An 18,868-nucleotide genomic window follows, 5' to 3' on the forward strand; every position below is an offset into this window, starting at 1 on the left:
GGCCCCCGCATATTAGGGTTGAAAATAGCATGTCTTATACCCATTTCACAGATGATTTGAGTACGTTCCGTATATGACTGCCATTGACTCACAGTGTCTGGCAGCTCGCCAGCCTGTCCCCATACTGTGCGGACCGCAGCAGTGAGCCACTCCATTAGAGTGTGGTTGCCCTGGTTTTGGGCCAACCTATGGCAGTTCTGAAACCTTTGTCGCAGGGACGGATGCACTGTCACAAAGGCTAGCTTTTCCATCTCACCTGGGGAGCAGAGAATGTTGTCTGCTCCCTCATCCCATAAACATAGTAGCGAAGCTGAGACTGGCCCTCCAGGGTGCTGTCTGTACCGCCTCCCCAGCTCCTGCAACTCAGTAGGAGTGTAAGGGGTGTAGGTTGTGAACTTGGTCACAGCTGGGTTGCCTGCAGCAACGCCCCCGGGGCCCAAAGGTTGCTCACGTTTTACCCTTTGCTTCAAGATTGGCCGGGCTTGGGGTTTGGGAGCTACATTGTCTCCACTCGCTTCCTCCGCCTCTGCCTCAGAGTCTCCACTGTGGGGCCCCTCTTCTCACAGGCGGACCCGAGCTTCCAGCGCCTCCAACCGCGACGCCTGGTCTGGCACCTGGACTATTTCATGAAGCGCACTTTCCGTATTGAGATCAAGGCCATGAGGAACATCCAGCCCATGCGGCCGGCTGTAACCTTCTCCTCCTCCGGCAGCTGCTCAGCCAGAGCCGGCAGGGCCCTCTCCACGCTGGCCGGAGAGCCGTCCATGTCCTCCCAACCCTCCTTGGGGGTCCAACTTCTGAGAACAGTGGCCACCGGGCACCACACACTGTGTGGGAGCCACATGTCCTCCTGCCCAGAGTCAGAGGCCATTCCTACCTGGTCGGAATCTTGCTCACCGTGCCAGGTGTCTGAGTGGGTGGAGGCCTCAGTGTAAGATGTCTGCAACCCTCAGAGCCTATAGCACCAGCCCACCAAAAAGCCGGTGATAACTGCTATGGCCAACCGGGCGGCATGCCATCCGGAGGCTTGAGAGGACCACCAATTCACCGAGGGGTCAAGTCTCTCCCAGGCAGACTGTGCTCTCCATCTCTGGTGCTCCTCATAGGCTTCCTGAGACTGCATTTTCACATGTACAAACTGCTCCACCATCCTTCGGAGAGTTTTGGCCAGCGCCATACCCTGCTCGCTGTGCCATTTGTCGTGCGGGGCGGCCTGCGGGGTCTCAGCCCCTGCTCCCCACATAAGAACGCAGGATATGGCTAGGCCAAAAAGGAACACCCACGGAGCCATAGGTAGGGGAGTCATACCACTATGGTCTCACTGGAGGCTGGAGTCACACGACCTGCAATCTGCCGTCCGCTTCTCTGCCTGCCAGCCAACCGACTCACTCTCGACTCTCCACTGGACTCTCCAGCGCAGCCGTGGCAGTTGTATCAGTGGCTACTTGGCCAACTGGTTACAGCTGATGGTCAATTAACCACAGCTGACGGCCATCTACTACCCGAGCCAGCACCTTTCCGTGTGAGGCCGAGAGCCTGGAAATTGCTCTCTGGGACTCTGTCCCCACATTTGAATTGTCTCTTCCTCTCCCTTCTCTTATCTCTCTTTCTCCCCCACTGAGGTGCCTAGTCCTCCCTTCCCTGCCATTTACCAATGCATTTCTTTGATTTAGGTCATGTGCAAACACCGCCCTTAGGAGTATGTGTAAACTTGGAATCCTACTGGACTAGTAAGGTTTTGCTGATCCTGACACACAGGATGTATACTCTGGTCAGCAGCCTGTCTTCCTCCCTTCTTGGCTTTTCACAACATACCCCTTTAGCCTAGAGGTATGTGTAAGCCTGGAATTCTAAGTGAGGGCAGCTGCGAGGGGTTTTGACCCAAGTAGGAGCTGCAGCAAGGGGCTTTCTCACTGGGCTAAGGCTCTCCTCCTCCTGCTCATTTCTATCTATTTACCCTGTCAGATGCATCTAAGCATAAAACCTCATCCTCTCACCCCGATCTCTGGTGGTAAGAGTCACTCTCCTTGTGAGGACAGAGTCCCAGAGAGCAGTGTGGGGACAGAGCCAGGAGTGCAGTTTCCAGGCTCTCGGCCTCATGTGGAAAGGTGCTGGCTCAGGTAGTAAATGGCCATCAGCTGTGATTGGACGGCCATCAGCTGTGGCTAGTTGGCCGTTGGCTGTAACCAGTGAGCCATTAGCCACTGATATTGTTAGAGCAGTCTCCAGCGATATCATGTTAGCGCAGTCTCCGGTGATAACAGCCCTTAGAAACTCTCCCGTCATCCCGACCGGCTTTAACCAACCCCCTAGCGCCACAATAGCAATGGCGTGAACCCTCTCAAACCTGGAAGCCTGATGCTATATAACCAAACACCTGACCCTGGCGAGTGCTCAGTCTTTGGGAACGATCCTACTGAGCCTGCCAGTGAAAGAAAGCTGCGTTCTCCCTGATCTCTGTGTGCTGCTTTCTCGGTCCTTGCCGTTTTCTGCAACAATGTAACTGCCATGGCTACACTAGCAGCTGATTGTGGCTGGCAAGGACAAATTGCAGTTAGCAAGGGGTTGGTTTGTTGGTTGGCAGAGAAGCGGACGGTGGATTGTGGATCGTGTGGCTCCTGCTTCCTGTGCCTCCAACCCAGCTGCCAGCGAGAATATAGTGGTGTGACTCCCCTATCTATGGCTCTGTGGGTGTTCCTTTTTGGCCTCACCATGTCCTGCGTTCTGGTGCTGGGAGCAGGATCAGAGACCCTTTATGACAGCAGTTTCTAGACTCTTGGACTCATGTGGAAAGGTGCTGGCTCGGTTATTAGATGGCCATCAGCTGTAATCAGATGGCCATCTGCTGTGGCTGGGTGGCCATCAGCTGTTACCAGTTAGTCATTAGCCACTAATATAACTCCCGTGGCTACGCTGGGGCGTTGTTGTTTGTTGGCAGAGAAGTGGGTGGCAGGTTGTGGCTGGCTAGTGCAGTTAGCAAGCACATAGAGGATTGTGGATCATGTGGATCCTACTTCCTGTGTCTCGCCTAGCCGCCAGCAAGACTGGGGTGCAGGAAGACCCCCTGTTGGGGTACCGGTGAATATTTGCTTTTGTGTTTCGACCAGCCGCCAACAAGAATATAATGGTATGATCCCCCTATCCATGGCTCCATTGGTGTTCCTTTTTGGCCTCACCATATCCTGCGTTCTTGTGTGGGAAGCTGGACCAAAGACGCTGCATTACACTCCTCTTCCTGGTACAGAGGGCCACCTTCTTCAAAGAAAATGTATGCCCTAGTTTTTGGCAGAAAGGAGATGGTGGAGAACATTTGCCTTCATCTGTTGCCTTCACCTCAAAATAATCTTTATACCAAAGTCCTGTATTTTGGGGTGTTATATTCTGATCCCCTTCAGGTTCTAAGAGTATCTAGGAGGAACGAATTATATAATGGGTAATCTTGACACACAGCACATTTGATTCAAGCCTCAGAATGAAGGAGCTAAGGAGAAAACTCACCCACCTTAACCTGAGAGTATAGGAAGATGAGGAAATGGAGTTCTAGAGAAGTTAACAGTCTGCCCACAGTGGCCTTGCTAGATAAATAGAATAACTGATTTTGGGCTAGAACTCATTATCCATATGTATCAATTAGGGGCTCCAGCTGCAAGAAACAAACCGCAAATCAAAATTGCTTAAAGTAGTGAGGGGGTCATTATCTCAGAAGAGTTGCCTGGAGAGTGGTTAATTAATTAACCAGGGTTAATTAATGTAAGAGGTCATCAAGGATCAGATTCCACCTTCTTTCTGCACCCAGACCTTTGTATACCTTCAGGTCAACTCATTGTGGGGACAGAGCCAGGAGTGCAGTTTCCAGGCTCTCAGCCTCACGTGGAAAGGTGCTCACTCAGGTAGTAAATGGCCATCAACTGTGATTGGATGGCCATCAGCTGTGGCTAGTTGGCCGTCAGCTGTAACCAGTGAGGCACTGGCCACTAATATAACTGCTGTGGCTACGCTAGCAGAAAAATGGGGGCTAGCAAGAAGATGGTGGCTGAGCTAGCAAGAGCAGATTGCAGTTAGCACAGTGGATTACAGCTAGCAAGTGAGGTTGGTTGGCAGAGAGAAGTGGACGGAAGGTTGAGGATCGTGTGGCTCCTACTTCCTGTGTCTCCAAACCAGCTTCCAACGAGACTATAGTGGTATGACCTCCCTATCTGTGGCTCCGTGGGTGTTCCTTTTTGGCCTCAGCATATCCTGCATTCTTATGTGGGGAGCAGGAGCTGAGACCCCGCGTGACACCCTGCGTGACACTCCTTTATGGTTCTCAAATGGCTCCCCAGCGCCATGCATTGTTTGTAAGTAGGTAACTGTTCAATGGAAAGAAATTAGGCCATTTACTCTGAGATTGTCTGTGTGCTGTTAGTAGAAAATCTTCCATAAAGACCCCTCTCAGACCTCTCACATTTTGTTAGCCAGTATTGCTTAAATCACTCACAAAGAGATTCCCCTTCTTCTTGCCCCTTGAATGTCACTTGCCCTGTGTGCATAGTCTTGTGGAAAAGGATAAATACAAGAATAGATTCAGGAATCTTGCTTTAAGGAAGAAAGGGAGGAGAAGGAAGTAATTATACAAAGAACCAACACCTGGGTCGGGAATTCTGCACCCAGGAATGTTCAGGACTCGAACAACGATTACCCCAGATTTTGAGGACAAATTCAATAAACGTCATTGGACATTCAGAACAATGATTTTGGAAGATGAGGTTGTGATGTCTCCTGAATTACTGAGAGGACTCAAAGTTGTCATCTCAACTCTCATCAAGAAGGCATCACTTAACCCTTAATTAATTTGAGATAAACTACATTCTTGGAGACAGTAGAAAGTCCATTGCTAGGGGTGGTTTGTGAGTGATAGTATTATAATTGAAAGTGACAAAGTAGAGATTCTTCCAGGTTCCACCCTTATGATGGATAGAAGGGTATCTACCTTACCTGGCTCCAGATTTGTCCCTGAAAAGGAATTTCTGTGACAGACTAAATTTGCTAGTCTCTGCCATGTATAGCATAAATGATTGCAGGCAACTTCTAATGATTGCTTTGGTTTTCCAATTATCTTAATACTAGGAAAGAGGTGTCTTGAATGGAGACTTGAGCACTTTGAATACTGAAAAGGCCTCTCTTCTACTGCAAATCAATAAACTGTCATCATTCTGACATACATACTAGTCTTTGATGAGTTGCGTTTGTGATCAGAAGTGGAAAATGAACAAGTAAAATCCTGGATGTCCGTAGATGAGGACCAGACCACAGGCAGAAACCTTGGGAGGTCCTGGTTTTGCAGGAGGCGAGGCAATGCTTCTAGCCTGAGAGGCCCAGACCAATGGGTTCTTGGCAGCACGCAGGAAAGAATTCAATTATGAGCCAAAATGAATGTAAAACAAGAATAAGTTTATTCAAACAGAGGAGAGGCAAGAAACATGCTATTCCATAGATAGAGTAGCAGCGTTCTTGCCCTGATTTGCACCTAATATTAGTGTCTCTTTAATTGGGGACTGTACATTCAAATTTGTTGGAGGAATATTCAATTTTCTGGAAAAAGGCAGAGATTTCGCAGAAGGGCTCCACTGGCAAATCTGTGTCCTTTCCATTTCCGACAGTCTTTTAGCGTGCTAATGAATTATAATGAGTATGGAATGAGTGTTAGGGTCACTGCTGGGTGAAATCCATTGTCATGTTTGTTTTAGCTGGTTGCAGCCAGTCTTAGGCACATTCCCAGACCACCAAACGTCCATCCTGTATTTCTTGTTCCACAGCAAGTCCTGCTTTTCCTCTATCTCACTGCTGCTAGGGCAAATGGCCTGCCATCCCATGAACTTAGGTTCTCCTATTGCTTGGTCAGCACTGCACGTTGGGACAAGACTCTATGAGCTAATATAGATCAAAACTGAATGAGCTGCTGGTGGAGAGGTTTCCTAATCCACCTGCCATATTCTCCTGTGTCGTCCTGCTACCCCAGCTTCAGATTCTCAGTTCTCCAGCCTTGCCTGTGGGCTGAACAGACTTGAAGATTGATGAATTCACTGGGCTGCAGGGAGCTTCATAGAGCTCTGACCCCCTGAAGGACATCAATTTGGCGTCCCCATTTCCCTTTAGTGTAATTGAATGTCAGAATAACAGATGTAGGGTGGGGAGAATGACTGGGAATCTCATTTTCAGCAAGTGGGGATAGGCTTTTTGGAAGAAGGAAGGGTTAAAATTTCAAGATTTTTAAAATTTTATGTCGGTTTGGTGTCTGCTCTTCTTAACAGTTTGGAGAGAATTTAACAAGTAAAGAAAATGCAAGTACATCCTAGTTTCTTAACTCTGGTTCCTAAAAATTCTCTTTATGGGAATTGACGGAGACCCATCCAAGGAGAGACCTCCAAGACTGACTGTAGGGAACCAGAAAGAATTCTGAGACAGTGATTAAAGCACCTGCTTAGACATTTACTCACCATTACAATTCTAAGTAAGTTATGTTGACTTGTCCACAAATACTAAAATATTTGTTCTACCTACATTACCATATGGGACTTTGGTTAATTTGATCTTCCCATTACCTATGCCCCTCCAAGTAAAGCATCTTTCTTTTAGAAAACTATCCCTCCCCAACTGTTGGCCACTGGGTTTAGATGAGGATGACCCCCTCCACCCCTTGCCTTAGCAGTGAGGAGGTGACCCACTACTGACCAATTCGTGTATTGTGTCAATCTCCTAAGAAGTCACAGGGGAGGAAAAAAATTTCCTCAACCCTCTTAGGGTCCCTGGCTGTGTCTGAAAATTAAACTGACAAAGCTAGATTAACAAGTGAAAAGTATAAACATTTTATTGTTTTTACATGTACACGGGAGCCTTCGCAAGAGAATGAAGACCCAAAGAAGTGACCAGGAAGCTTTTCTATCTTGTATACAGAGAAATAATAAATTTGTGAAGAATTGACAAGGCATGGAGTTTGGGCTAGGGATGGTAAATGGTGAAGAAGCAACTAAGAAGATAGGGGTGAGTTTAACAAGGTTTGGATTCAGATTCCTGTCATGCCATCTTTGTGCTGATAGGAGTCCATTTCTAATAAAAGGAGAATGTATTTCCTGCCTTTAGGCAGAAAAGAGGGAGCTTTTTCTACATTTGCTTCTTAATTGCATTCAGCTCAAAGTATTTTTTATGTCAAAGGGCATATTTTGAGGTGATATATTTTGGTTTCCTTCAATACTGGTCCAGCAATCAGAGCAGGACTCAAGGAGAGCCTAGTTACTTAATTCTGGGACTCTTTTTGGACCACCTGGAAAGAGAAATCCTCTTTCTTATGTATTGCCAATTAAAAAGGATGTAAGTTTGAAGATGCTGTGGACAACCTGAGAATATGATTATGGAGGCTGGCAAGTCCAAAGTTTGCAGGGTGGGCCATGAGGCTGGAGACCCAGAGAAGAGTCCATGTTGCAGAGCAAGTCCAAAGGCTGTTGAATGGCAGAATTCCCCCTTGTTCAGGAAAGTCAGACTTTTGTTCTATTCAGAGATGAATTCCTCTCACATCATGGATGACAATCTGCTTTGCTCAAGCTTCAGCAATTTAAAAGTAAATCTCATCCAAAAATACCCTCACAGAAATGTTCAGACTAATGTTTGACTAAATATCTAGGTACTGTGGCCTAGCCAAGTTGACACATAAAGTTAATCATCACAAGTCTTATCAAAGCCTGTAGGGCCCCCTGTGATCAGTGGTTCTCAAACTTTCCTGTGCAACAGAATCTCCTGGAGGGCTTTTAAAAACAAATTTCTGGGCCCCATCCCCAGAGTTTTTGATTCAGTAGTTCTGAGATGGAGCCTAAGAATTTGTAATTCTAAAAATTTCCCAGGTGATGAGAACCATTGTTCTAGATACACTGGTTTTCTTGCTATTTCTCAACAAATAGAATACTCTCCCAATCCAGGGCCTTCATACTAGATGTTCTTTCTGCCATGAAGACTCTTTGCCTGGGTATTTGCTTGTAATTGAGTGTTGATAAATACTTAATGACTGACTGTCTAAAAATAAATAAATAAATAAATAATGTACTTACTGATTCATAGCATTTGCTGGTTTCTGGCATGCAAATCCTTTCACCATGGCTGATTTTAAGCTACCAAATGTGACGTCACTAAGCATGGAGTTGGAAAGAGTTGTGCACTATTCGTTCTCAGAAGCCAACATGAGCTGGCTCAGTGGACCAGTGTTTGGGTGACTTCCTCACGTCTCCACTCAACATCACTTCCTCAGAGACGGAGGGCTTCCCCAATCATCAGATAAAATAGTCACCTTAATCATTCTCTCTTCTATTTTTATTACATTAATTTCCACCTATAATGGATTTCTGTTTTTAAGTTTTCATTGTCCCCTACTGAGTCATAATCTCCAAGAAGGCAGAATTTCTGTCTTGTTCCATGCTGTATCCTCAGTGTCCAGAAGAAGGCCTGGCACCCAATAGGTGATCAATAACCATTTGTTGAATATATAAATGAACGAATGAGTTTATGTTTGTATTTGTTCATTGCCTGTCTCTCCCACTATCCCCATTGGAATACAATTCCATGAGGTCGAGGAACTTGTCTAGTTTTGTTCACCACTGTGTCCTCACCCCACAGAGCAAGGACAAAATACATAGCTTTTGAATGCTTTAATCCGCCAAGCTGTGGCAAGGATGACATGAGGGCATATTTAAAAGTGCTAAGAAAGAGAGAAATTGTGATGCAAATGTAAAAGGAGCTTCACACTTACCTGGTCTCTAAACATGCATAAGGACAAGTTCTGGCCCCCATTAGGGAGGAAGTACAGAAAAGCTCCTGAATCATCTGTCCCATTTAGAATCCCATTAACCATGGGAAGAAGTGAATACTTTATTCAAGAAGAATCCTTGTCTCAATCTGCTCCTGGAGAACCTACATGAGACACAGGGTGAAGGGTTATAGTTATGTGTTTTGCTTGCTGATCTTTAGGAGCTTACAGTTGGGGAAGCTAAGACATTCACACAAGTTTTGACAGCACAAGACTAACAAGGCTAAATGCCTCCAAAGCAGGGCCTGTAGCAGACATCTGGAGGGAAACCCAGTCTAAGAAGACAGAACTTTTCAAAGTGTTTCCAGGATCAAGAGCAGGTATACACTTCCCTCCATCCTTGTATGAATTGCCTTGTCAGACAGTGTCCCTGAAAAGGCAAAGCTGTTCAGGGAACCTGGTGGGTGTCAGCTCAAGAAATATGGACAGCTCATCTGCATATCTTTTAGTGACCTTCTGGAATGACAGCCAAGCCACCAATGCTTCCCTGTTTGCAAATGATAGAGATCTCATTTCTGGGGACAGCAAGATTAATGTGGCAGTTGCAGTACCATTAGACCTGGAAGACGCTCTGTTCTCATTACTGTCTCCTGGCAACATACCACCAGATGCAGCCTTGAATATTAATGACCCTCGTTCATATAACCTTTAGTGCCTTACTCCAGCTCCTCCAAGCTGCAGCCAGGAACTGCTGCTATCTGCTTTTGTGGTCTCCATCTCAACAAATCTTTCCTTTTTCTCCTCCTATTTGAGAAAATATTATTAATGAAATTTTTATCTAAGGAGAGGGTTTCTACTTCTCCATGGAGACACTCACTTTCTAAGCCATATCCCATTTTCTAAGAAAGACTATGGCACTCCCATTCTACTGGAGCTTTTCTATGATTGCTTTCATTGACTTTATCTACTGGGTAGAATATGTTATTTGTCTAATATCATTGCTTGTTCATGAGTGGGGTTTAAAAATAAATATGAAATTGGGCAAAGGGGAAAATCAAATATAACTAAACTCTCAATGAGTTTTATAGTTCCCAACAGCTTCCAACAAGTTCACAGCTGGGATAATGTGTTTGTATTTGGCTTGCCTGTCTGACTTCTTTTGGCTTCTCATGCTGAGAGGCGTACTCTTGAAAAGGCCAGGCATATCCAATCGCTCCAAGCTGGGCTGCTTAGTTTTTTTAGCTCTCTGCCTTGTTTCTTTAGACCAGATATTGACCAGAGGTTGTTCTTGAGTAGGCTTTCCAGGTGGGAATTCCCGTCTGTTCTCAGGAATTGTATTTTGCTTTCCCGTTCCCAAATCTCAAATCTTGCTGTCCCCAGAAATGAGATGGCTATCATTTGCAAACAGGGAAGCATTGGTGGCTTGGGTGTCAAATCTCTTGGTTGGGAAATCAGGAAAATTGGCTCCTTGAACCCAGGTGGTTGGTAGTATTGGCTGTCACTTTGTGGAAACGATTCATTGTGGAGAACAGAAAACAGTTTATATCTTGGGATTCGGGAACCGGAAAACGAAAAAAAATTCCTAAGAACGAGCTGGAATTCCCTCCTGGAAACCCTACTCTTGAGAGTAATTCAAGGCACTGCAGAAAGTAGAATCTTCCCCTTTCTTTTCCTTCCCTTCCTTTCCCCTAATATTTGGTAAAAGGCATAATTAGTGGTTTCAGATTCCAAACTTTAGAGAGAGTCAGGCCAATGTGTGGCTCCTGGCTCTATCATTTACTAGTTGTGGAAACCTGGGCATGTTGTTCAATCTTTTTTAGCCTCGGTTTCATATCTGTAAAATGCAGCTAAAGCCATTAACCTCCCCAAGTTGACAGTAAGTTAAATGACATTACATAAGTGAAATACTCAGCCCAGTGTCTGGTACACACTAAGAACTCAATAAATGGTGACCTGGTATGGTAGGTTGTTTCATCAATGGCCCCCAGTGAAACATGTCTCCTGGATCGACACCACCACAGTGATTCCAGACATGGTCATGTGACTTGCTTTCACCAATGGGATATCAGCAAATGTGACTGAAGCAGAGGCTTGGTAAATGTTTGTGCTTTGGGGCTTTCTTTCTGAGAATGTGGCTACCACCACAGGAAGTTTTAAATAACAAAAATTCAACCAAGTAAATTTGAAAGATGTAATTAGATTTATTGAATGACTCATGAATTGGGCAGCATCCCATCTAGCAAGCAGAAAGGAGCTCCATAGAGCTGCAGGTTTTTGTGAACGGAAAAGGGGCCATGTGTTAAACCTGACAAGCTCAGCAGACTGAAAATAACCACATAAGATGGTGTGAACATAAAAATTCCTAACTAAAGTGGGAAGCCATTGTGGGAAGTCACATCCTTGGCCTGTAGCTTCCTTGACAAAGGTCAGTCTTTACCTTAAGTGAGCCTGTCCTCTTTATTGCATCTAAGATAACATACCCTTGGAGTGTTAAAGTAATCCCTTTTTCCAGTCCCCCCAGGGGGCATAACCCACCACACCAGAGCAGGAAACTACAAAATCCCTCATTGTTATCTTGTTCCCCAAATACCATCTCTATGTGCTATAAAATGCTATTAACTATCCTGTACCCACCAATGTAAAAGAAGTGTGTGTCTCTCCATTTTGCATTTTATCTAATCCCAGAGGTTTCCCTGCTTTGCTTTCTCCCACTCCCTTAGTCTACAACCAGTGGATTTCATGTGACCTTCCTCCTTTGATTCTAATGTATAAAATAAGTTGCAAAGCAGCCATTTTCCGGAGCATTGTCTCAATCCGTTGAGACTTTGCTTCCTGGCAATTGTTGTCAGTTTGGCTCAAATAAACTCTTAAAAGTTTTCTTTTAGGCTGGATGGTTTTTCGTTGACATTTTTAAAGGCAGAGAGGGAGCAGAAAAACAGAAATTATTAGCAAAGACTGCATTGTTTTAGGCAAGGTCTCCCGTCTAAGGGGAAGGAGTCTATTATCAGTTTACCAACTAGTGCTGACCAGGAAATTCCAGGTTTGCTGGTTACAGGTAGCATTCCTGGGGAAGTTTGAAACTGTAATTAGGTTAGACATTATGTCTTGGTTTGCTGCCATGAGGCCTGACACAAGTAATTCCATTTTGGGCCTATTTTCTCCTCTTTAACAGAGGAAGCCCAGTCTAGTCCCCTGGAGAATGAAGGAGCACATGAAGAGAGAGGCCAGTCTGAAACTGAATGATGCTGCGTGAGTGAGTCCAGCCCAGGGCAGAAAAACTACAAGACTAATCATGAAATTTTGAGAAAAAATAATTTTTATTTAAGTCACTAAGTTTGGACTCATTTGTTATGCAGCAAAGGCTAACTGATATACTTAATGGCTGTTAGTTTCATAACTATTGTCTTACTTAAACCGCACCATAATCCCATAGGGTGGGTGATCTTATCTTCCTCTTTGCCTATGATGAAATGAAGGTTCAAGAATGTCAGGGAGATGTCGCCTTGATTGTCCAGATCCTTAAAATAGTTGGAGAGAAAGAAATGCAAGGGACAAAGCATATTTAAACACTATTCTTAGGAGTGAAAAAAATCTTTCCATTCAGATAGAATCCTATGTTGAATCTCTTTGGCTTGTCTAACTAACATACAGTCAAGAAAGCATGATTGAGCTGAAGAAATGAGCTTAGAAACCAACCTAGCTCTTCTCTCTAACCTCAACAAAGGAGGTTAGCAAGTTTCTCATCTGACATTGCTGGCCCACACTGATGACTTTGCAGGTGCACTGGTATAACAACCCAGGTTGACAGAGGAATGAATGGAAGCTTCTGGCAGCTGCTGTTTCTGAGAGTTTAGATGCAGAATAACAGCTTAGATGCAGGACAATTTTTCTTATTCTCTCACCCTCATCCTGGGCTGACTTTGTCTCTCAGTGGAATAAGTTACTACACACCCAAAATAGCCTCTGAATTTCCATCATTGGAAACACGTTCCTTTATGTTTAACTTTGTAGTCTTTAAAAGTCTTCTAGAAAATTCAAATATCCCCCAAATTATGGCCCATCAATCCAGTTAATTGCTCACTGTAAAATGGGACATATAACAGATTTATATTGGTGGGAAACCATCGCTGATGCATTGATCTATAGCAGCATTGCCCAATAGAAATATAAAGTGAGCCACAGATGTAATTTTAAATTTTCTAGTAGTGATATTATAAAGTATAAAGAAACAGTTGGAATTAATTAAATTTTTTTATCAATCCTATCCCAAACTTTTTTTATTTTACCATATGATCAATATTAAAAATCTTAATGATGTATTTTACATAATTTTTTTCTACCAACTCTTCAAAATCTTGTGTATGTTTTATACTTATAGCACATATGCATTCTGCCTCACATTTCCAATGTTCAATAGCCACAGAGGACTAGTGACTTCCATGTTGACAGCATTGGACTGGAGACCCAGCTTATTGAATTGTAAAGTGGGGACAGTCGTGGTATGCTGACCTCATGCTGGGCTGTGCACGTTGACTATGATCATATGTAAAAGTTGTGTGTCATCCCTGCAGAACCCACAATGTGTCCCAAAAATCTTTGTGCAGTTTTAAACTTGACTAACTTCAGAAGTACTAATGCTATAAACCTATGAAAAACATTCATCGAAAGTTTGATTGTTTAAATTTGATTTATACTTATTTACTTTCACAAAACTTAAATAACACATTTCTAATTTAATTGTTTTGTGCTCAGCAGTTTCTCAGGCTGCTGGATCTGTAGTGGGGCCCTCTTGCTTGGCAATGTCATCACCTGATGTAACTCCATTAGGCTGTTTTGTGTGTGGGTTACATCAAACTATCATGTATGTAATGAAGCCTCAGTTATTGGATGATCACTGAACAGCAACTGAAAGTTTACAACATTCAAATACTGACTAGAGAGACATATAGCACAGGTCGGTGTTTATGTTGAATTTAATGAGAATATATTACTATGTTTTAAAATTTAAATTAACCTTTCAAGTGCTATTTTTTGTAAGTTTATAGCATTTATACTTCTGAAATAATTAAAAAACTTAAATTGGCACTAGCCTTCAGGACCATCAAGTTAGTAAGAATTGCTTGCCTCAGTCAATACTAGCCTGGCTTCACAGAATTATTCCCCAAAAAGCTGTGCTGCAGAGGTTGTTATGCCAGCTCTATGTGATAGACAGTTCTTACTTGGCTTGGAAAATTCACCCCAATTCATCCATGAGAATTAAGACCTTCTAATTACCTCAGAGATCAGGTGGCCATTTTTCCTTCTCTGTGGAACAGCTAAGCTGCTTTGCATTTTTCTGGAGATGGAGATATTGCAGGGAAAGAATCCTTCAGCAATGTACAGAGAGCCTGGATAGTATTATATATAAATTGCCATGTCTTGGTGAAGCACAGTAGTGTAATTAGTAAAAGTACAAAACTTGCCAGGAATGCCTAAATAACTTGGTTTCAAAACCAGCAGAGTCCATGCCTTTGAAGGGTATGACTAAGATTTTCATTAGTTCATTTGGCCACCTTTGTGTTTCTTAAGAAAAAGTGCCCCTTCCTCTGGGAGAAAAGCAAGACTGACACAGGGCACAAGGCTTGGTGAGTGGAGTGTGGCTGGATTTCAGCCCCAATTTATCTTCTTGATGGGTGTCCTTGGACACAATCTGTACAGCTGTACATGGTAGCCTTGACTACTGTCTCTTCACATCGCCTCCCAAGACAGAAATGGTACAAGTCAGGCAGCAATATAGTTGCCTCATAGACTAGTTTGGGTAGACTAGTTTGGATTCACTGTTGGGCTATGGTCCATTACCCTGCTTTTAAAAATTAATCAAACAGAATACTCATCTTTTAAGGACAGGAGAAAAAAAAAAAGACTCCAAATGTCTTCATGATACTTGGAAACAATGAAATTCAACTGACAACTTCTGCCACATCACAAAAATACATTTAATTTTATTAATATTTTATGGCTTTTCCCTAGAGCAATTGAATATATCACATGTCACAAGACCACATCACTTTTATTCCTAATAATTTAAAACTAGAATTTGAGCCAAGAGAATCCAGAAAGGAAAGAATGATTTCTGACCACTGTCTACATGAATTGTAGTGTTCCCGAGTGAGGAGGTGACCCTTCGGACCAGGAGAACACACACATTTACCCAATGAATGAAGAAATAGCACTGAAATCATGTCCAGTTCATTTTCTCTGTCTTTCATTAGAGATTAAATAATTCCCAAAGAATGGTAAAAAAAAGAGAAAATATACATTCCCCATGTTTTCGAGCAGATGGCATATGGAAATTCAATGAACTGATGATAAAAACACACACCCATAGTATTGAGATTTATTAGTGTAAAGAGAATTTTGAAACTCTAATCGGCCTTGATGAGGGAGAGATAATCGTTTGACTTTATTATCCTAACTGAAAATGGAAAGAGATCTTGTTCCACAGTTTCAGAAAGAATTTTAGAACTACCCGGACACTTTCCATAATTGCACCATTAGTTTTGGTAAAAATGACAGATCAGGAAATTTTCATTTTCTTATACTATTTCTGCAATAGTAAACACTGACTTTCTTCTCTCTCTGTCACATACAAACAAACACACACCTTTCAGTCTATCATAATTTGATGTAACAGTTAGTTCCTTTCAGCCTAATTCTCTCCTTCACATCCTGTGGTCATAATCTGAACTCGTGCAGAGAAATGAATAAAGACAAATCTGCCTTTTCATCTACCTTTGCTCTCAGGCGTTCAGAAAAGCTCCACTTCCCGTTGCTGCATGTAGCAGACACCACCGGTGCCCCGTCCATATCCTTTTACACTCACCATTCCAATATCTATTGAGAGCATTCTTCTGTAAGATTGCTGCTCTCTCTACATGATAGTTTTGTCTCAGCCTGGGCCTGGGCCGAGCCAAAAATGCCAAAGAGTTAATGCCATCAGGACTATGACTTAGCAATGGATGAAAGTTAGAGGACCAATTCTACCCCGGCTTCCTTATCTCTTGACTGGGACAACTTTGAGCCAGGCTCTAGGTTGTATTCTCTAGAGGCCTGCAGGAAAGGGTTGCTGGATAAAATACGGGATGCCTACTTAAATGTGAATGTCAAATACACAATGAATAATTTTTTAGTTAAGTATATCCTAAATATTGCATGGGACATTCTTGAATTACAAAATTATTTGTTGCTTATCAAACATTCAAATTTAATGCAGTTTCCCACATGGTGATCTGCTGATACTGCAGGCTGTTTTGGACTCCTTCCCGGTATTATTTCACCTTTCTCTTACTGATGCTTCCTAGAATCCGCCCTCCCCCCCACCAACCTTAGGTCAGCTTCCCTAGAAGTAGAGTTAGAGATGGGGATTCTTACACAAGTCATTTATTGACAGAATGCTCTTAGAAGAAACCTGAAAACACACAAGGAAAGCAGGACAGGGCAAGGAAAGGAGCTGAGTAAGGATGTGACTCTGTGACAAAGCATAGCATCAGCCAGATTCCACAGGGAGCTCTGGAGCGTGATTGACATTACAGGGGTATCATACCTTGAGTTCAAAGGGACTGAGCTTTTGCCACCCCCTTCACCAATGTTCAGTCTTTGGCAGTGATCTACCCAGAGGAGTGCAAGGCCAAGGGATGTGGGAAAGATGCCAATATCTTCAACACCTCCCAAGCGACTTGCCCTCACAGCTTTGTTCCAGGGTTTAACTTCAGTAAAATCCTTGATGACTCCTAATTCCTTAAGGACTAGATTCTATGACTCCCATGAAGGCTAGAACTGCAACTTATTTGCAATACTTCACACATAATAATTTATCCATAAATATTTGTTGAATGAAATTATACCTGAAGTAAAAGTGGTATCTTTATAATATAAACATTAATGAAAAATCATACTTTTGTTTAGTACCTCCTACTTACTATAAACTAAACTAGGTACTCGATTAGGTTACTCATTTTTAAAATTAAGTGAACAAAAAAAGCATTGCAATCATGTTTCAAAAAATACTCCTGAACTAGCCCAACCTTGTTAGATCCTTGGTGAATTAATAAAGTACAGGATCTGAGAGTCCTGCTGAGTGTCACTGAAGTACAGAAGCATCAGCTAAGATATGGAAGTCGAGGGAAGATAAAAGATCTGTCTTTCCAAAATATTCCCCCTGGTGAGCTCTCCTTTTTATGTAGGCAGCTGTCTATGTCAAGGAAGCATATAGCATTGCCGGAACCCTGGGGAGGGCCATAAGACTCACTCTTCAAAGTTGCCATTGTCTGGATCTCAAAATGCTGCCTTTCCCAAAGAAGCCACCTAGTCCACTGACTTTGCTTCCTGGGCATCGAATATTCAGGGGATGAGCACCAAAAGTGGAGGGACAACAGATGGAACACTGAGGTATCATGTGTTGTTGCACTCAATCTGGGCAGGGGCAATGAAACCTGGCTCTTGTAGGGGGCATTACAGAAGGCTTGAGACACAGGACACAATAGATTTGATGAAGCTCGGTCAACACTGGACAAAGTCAGACACAAAAGAAAATAACCAGAACTCCAGGCATGGGAACCACAGCAGGAACAGATATAATGTGCCCTTGAATCTTTACGTGCCCCTCCTCTTTGAAGATAGACTAGACCGTAGAGGCAAATAGCCTGATGTCTTTGGGACGAGAGATATAGAGGCAGATTTTAAGAAAACATTTCTTTTTTAAAGGAAAAGGTCCAGAATATTTGATGTCGTGCAATGTTAGTGTGGGTATGTATTCAATTAAACCCTGAGCTATGAGAGGCAGTAGGCCAGCTTGGAGTTCAGAAATATGGGAGAAGGGTAAGAGGTGGAGGTGAGGAATGGACAAAAATGTAGAAGCTGAAGCAGGAATAAGGGAGCAATAAAGAGAAAGCTAATGGTCAACCACTTTGGAAAATTCTTTAATAGTATCACGAAAGCAAAACATTTGCATATTCTATTATCCAGCAATTCCACTCCTTGGTACATGCACAACAGAAATATTACATGCATACAACAAATACAGAAATGCTTAGAGCCCCATTATTTGTGATAGCCACAAACTGAAACAATCCAAATGTTCATCAACAGTAGAATGGATAATTGTGGTATATTCACATTAACAGACTACTATACATCAGTGGAAATCTATAGTTACAGGCAATAACATAGATGAATCTCACAAGCATAATATTAAATGAAAGAATCCAGGCACCAAAAATTACATACTTTATTATTTCATTCGTATGAAGTACAAAAGAAAGCAAAAGGGCTGATTGGTGACTGCAAGTGGGCACAAGAGAGCTGCTGGACAGCTGGTGATGTTCTATTTCTTCATCTAGGTTCTGGTTACATTTGTTACATTGAGGAGTTCAGTTTGTGAAAATTCATGGAGCTGTACACCTAAAATTTATTCTATATATGTATTATTCTTCAATAAAATATTAAATATAATGTGAAAAAGGAAAACTATTGAACAGAGAAGACGAAATTCACCTATATCCTAACTTTGCCAAGTGGCAAACTCCATCTCACTCTGTCAGTGTTTTCTGTAGGACATGAAAACAGCGAAAATGTGATACCGAATTTAAGTAGTTGAATAGTTGTTGACTTTCAGAGTGGGGCAGCAGTTAAATTCTTATTTCTCCCAAATCAGACATTCCTACTATATCCTTCCTGACAAGTCATCCTAGAGATGCATTTAAATATTCTGTTATTTTAATGATAATCACTGTATGTAACTCTGCACAGGCAAAAATGCAGATTCATAAGACAGCTCCAGAGACATTAGCAGCAGGATTCCTAGATCTTTACACTGCCACTACTATGACTCAGTTACACTCTAACAAGTCTACTTCCCATCCCATAATTTTCTTTTTTTTGTAATTAAAGCTTATTGGGGTGACAATTCTTAGTAAAATTAAATAGATTTCAGGTGTACAATTCTGTATTACATCATCAATAAATCCCATTGTGTGTTCACCACCCAGAGTCAGTTCTCCTTCCATCACCATACATTTGATCCCCTTTACCCTCATCTCCCACCCCCCTTCTCCCTTACCC

This window comes from Rhinolophus ferrumequinum, chromosome 23 (assembly GCF_004115265.2).
Source record: "Rhinolophus ferrumequinum isolate MPI-CBG mRhiFer1 chromosome 23, mRhiFer1_v1.p, whole genome shotgun sequence".
Lineage (NCBI taxonomy): Eukaryota > Metazoa > Chordata > Mammalia > Chiroptera > Rhinolophidae > Rhinolophus > Rhinolophus ferrumequinum.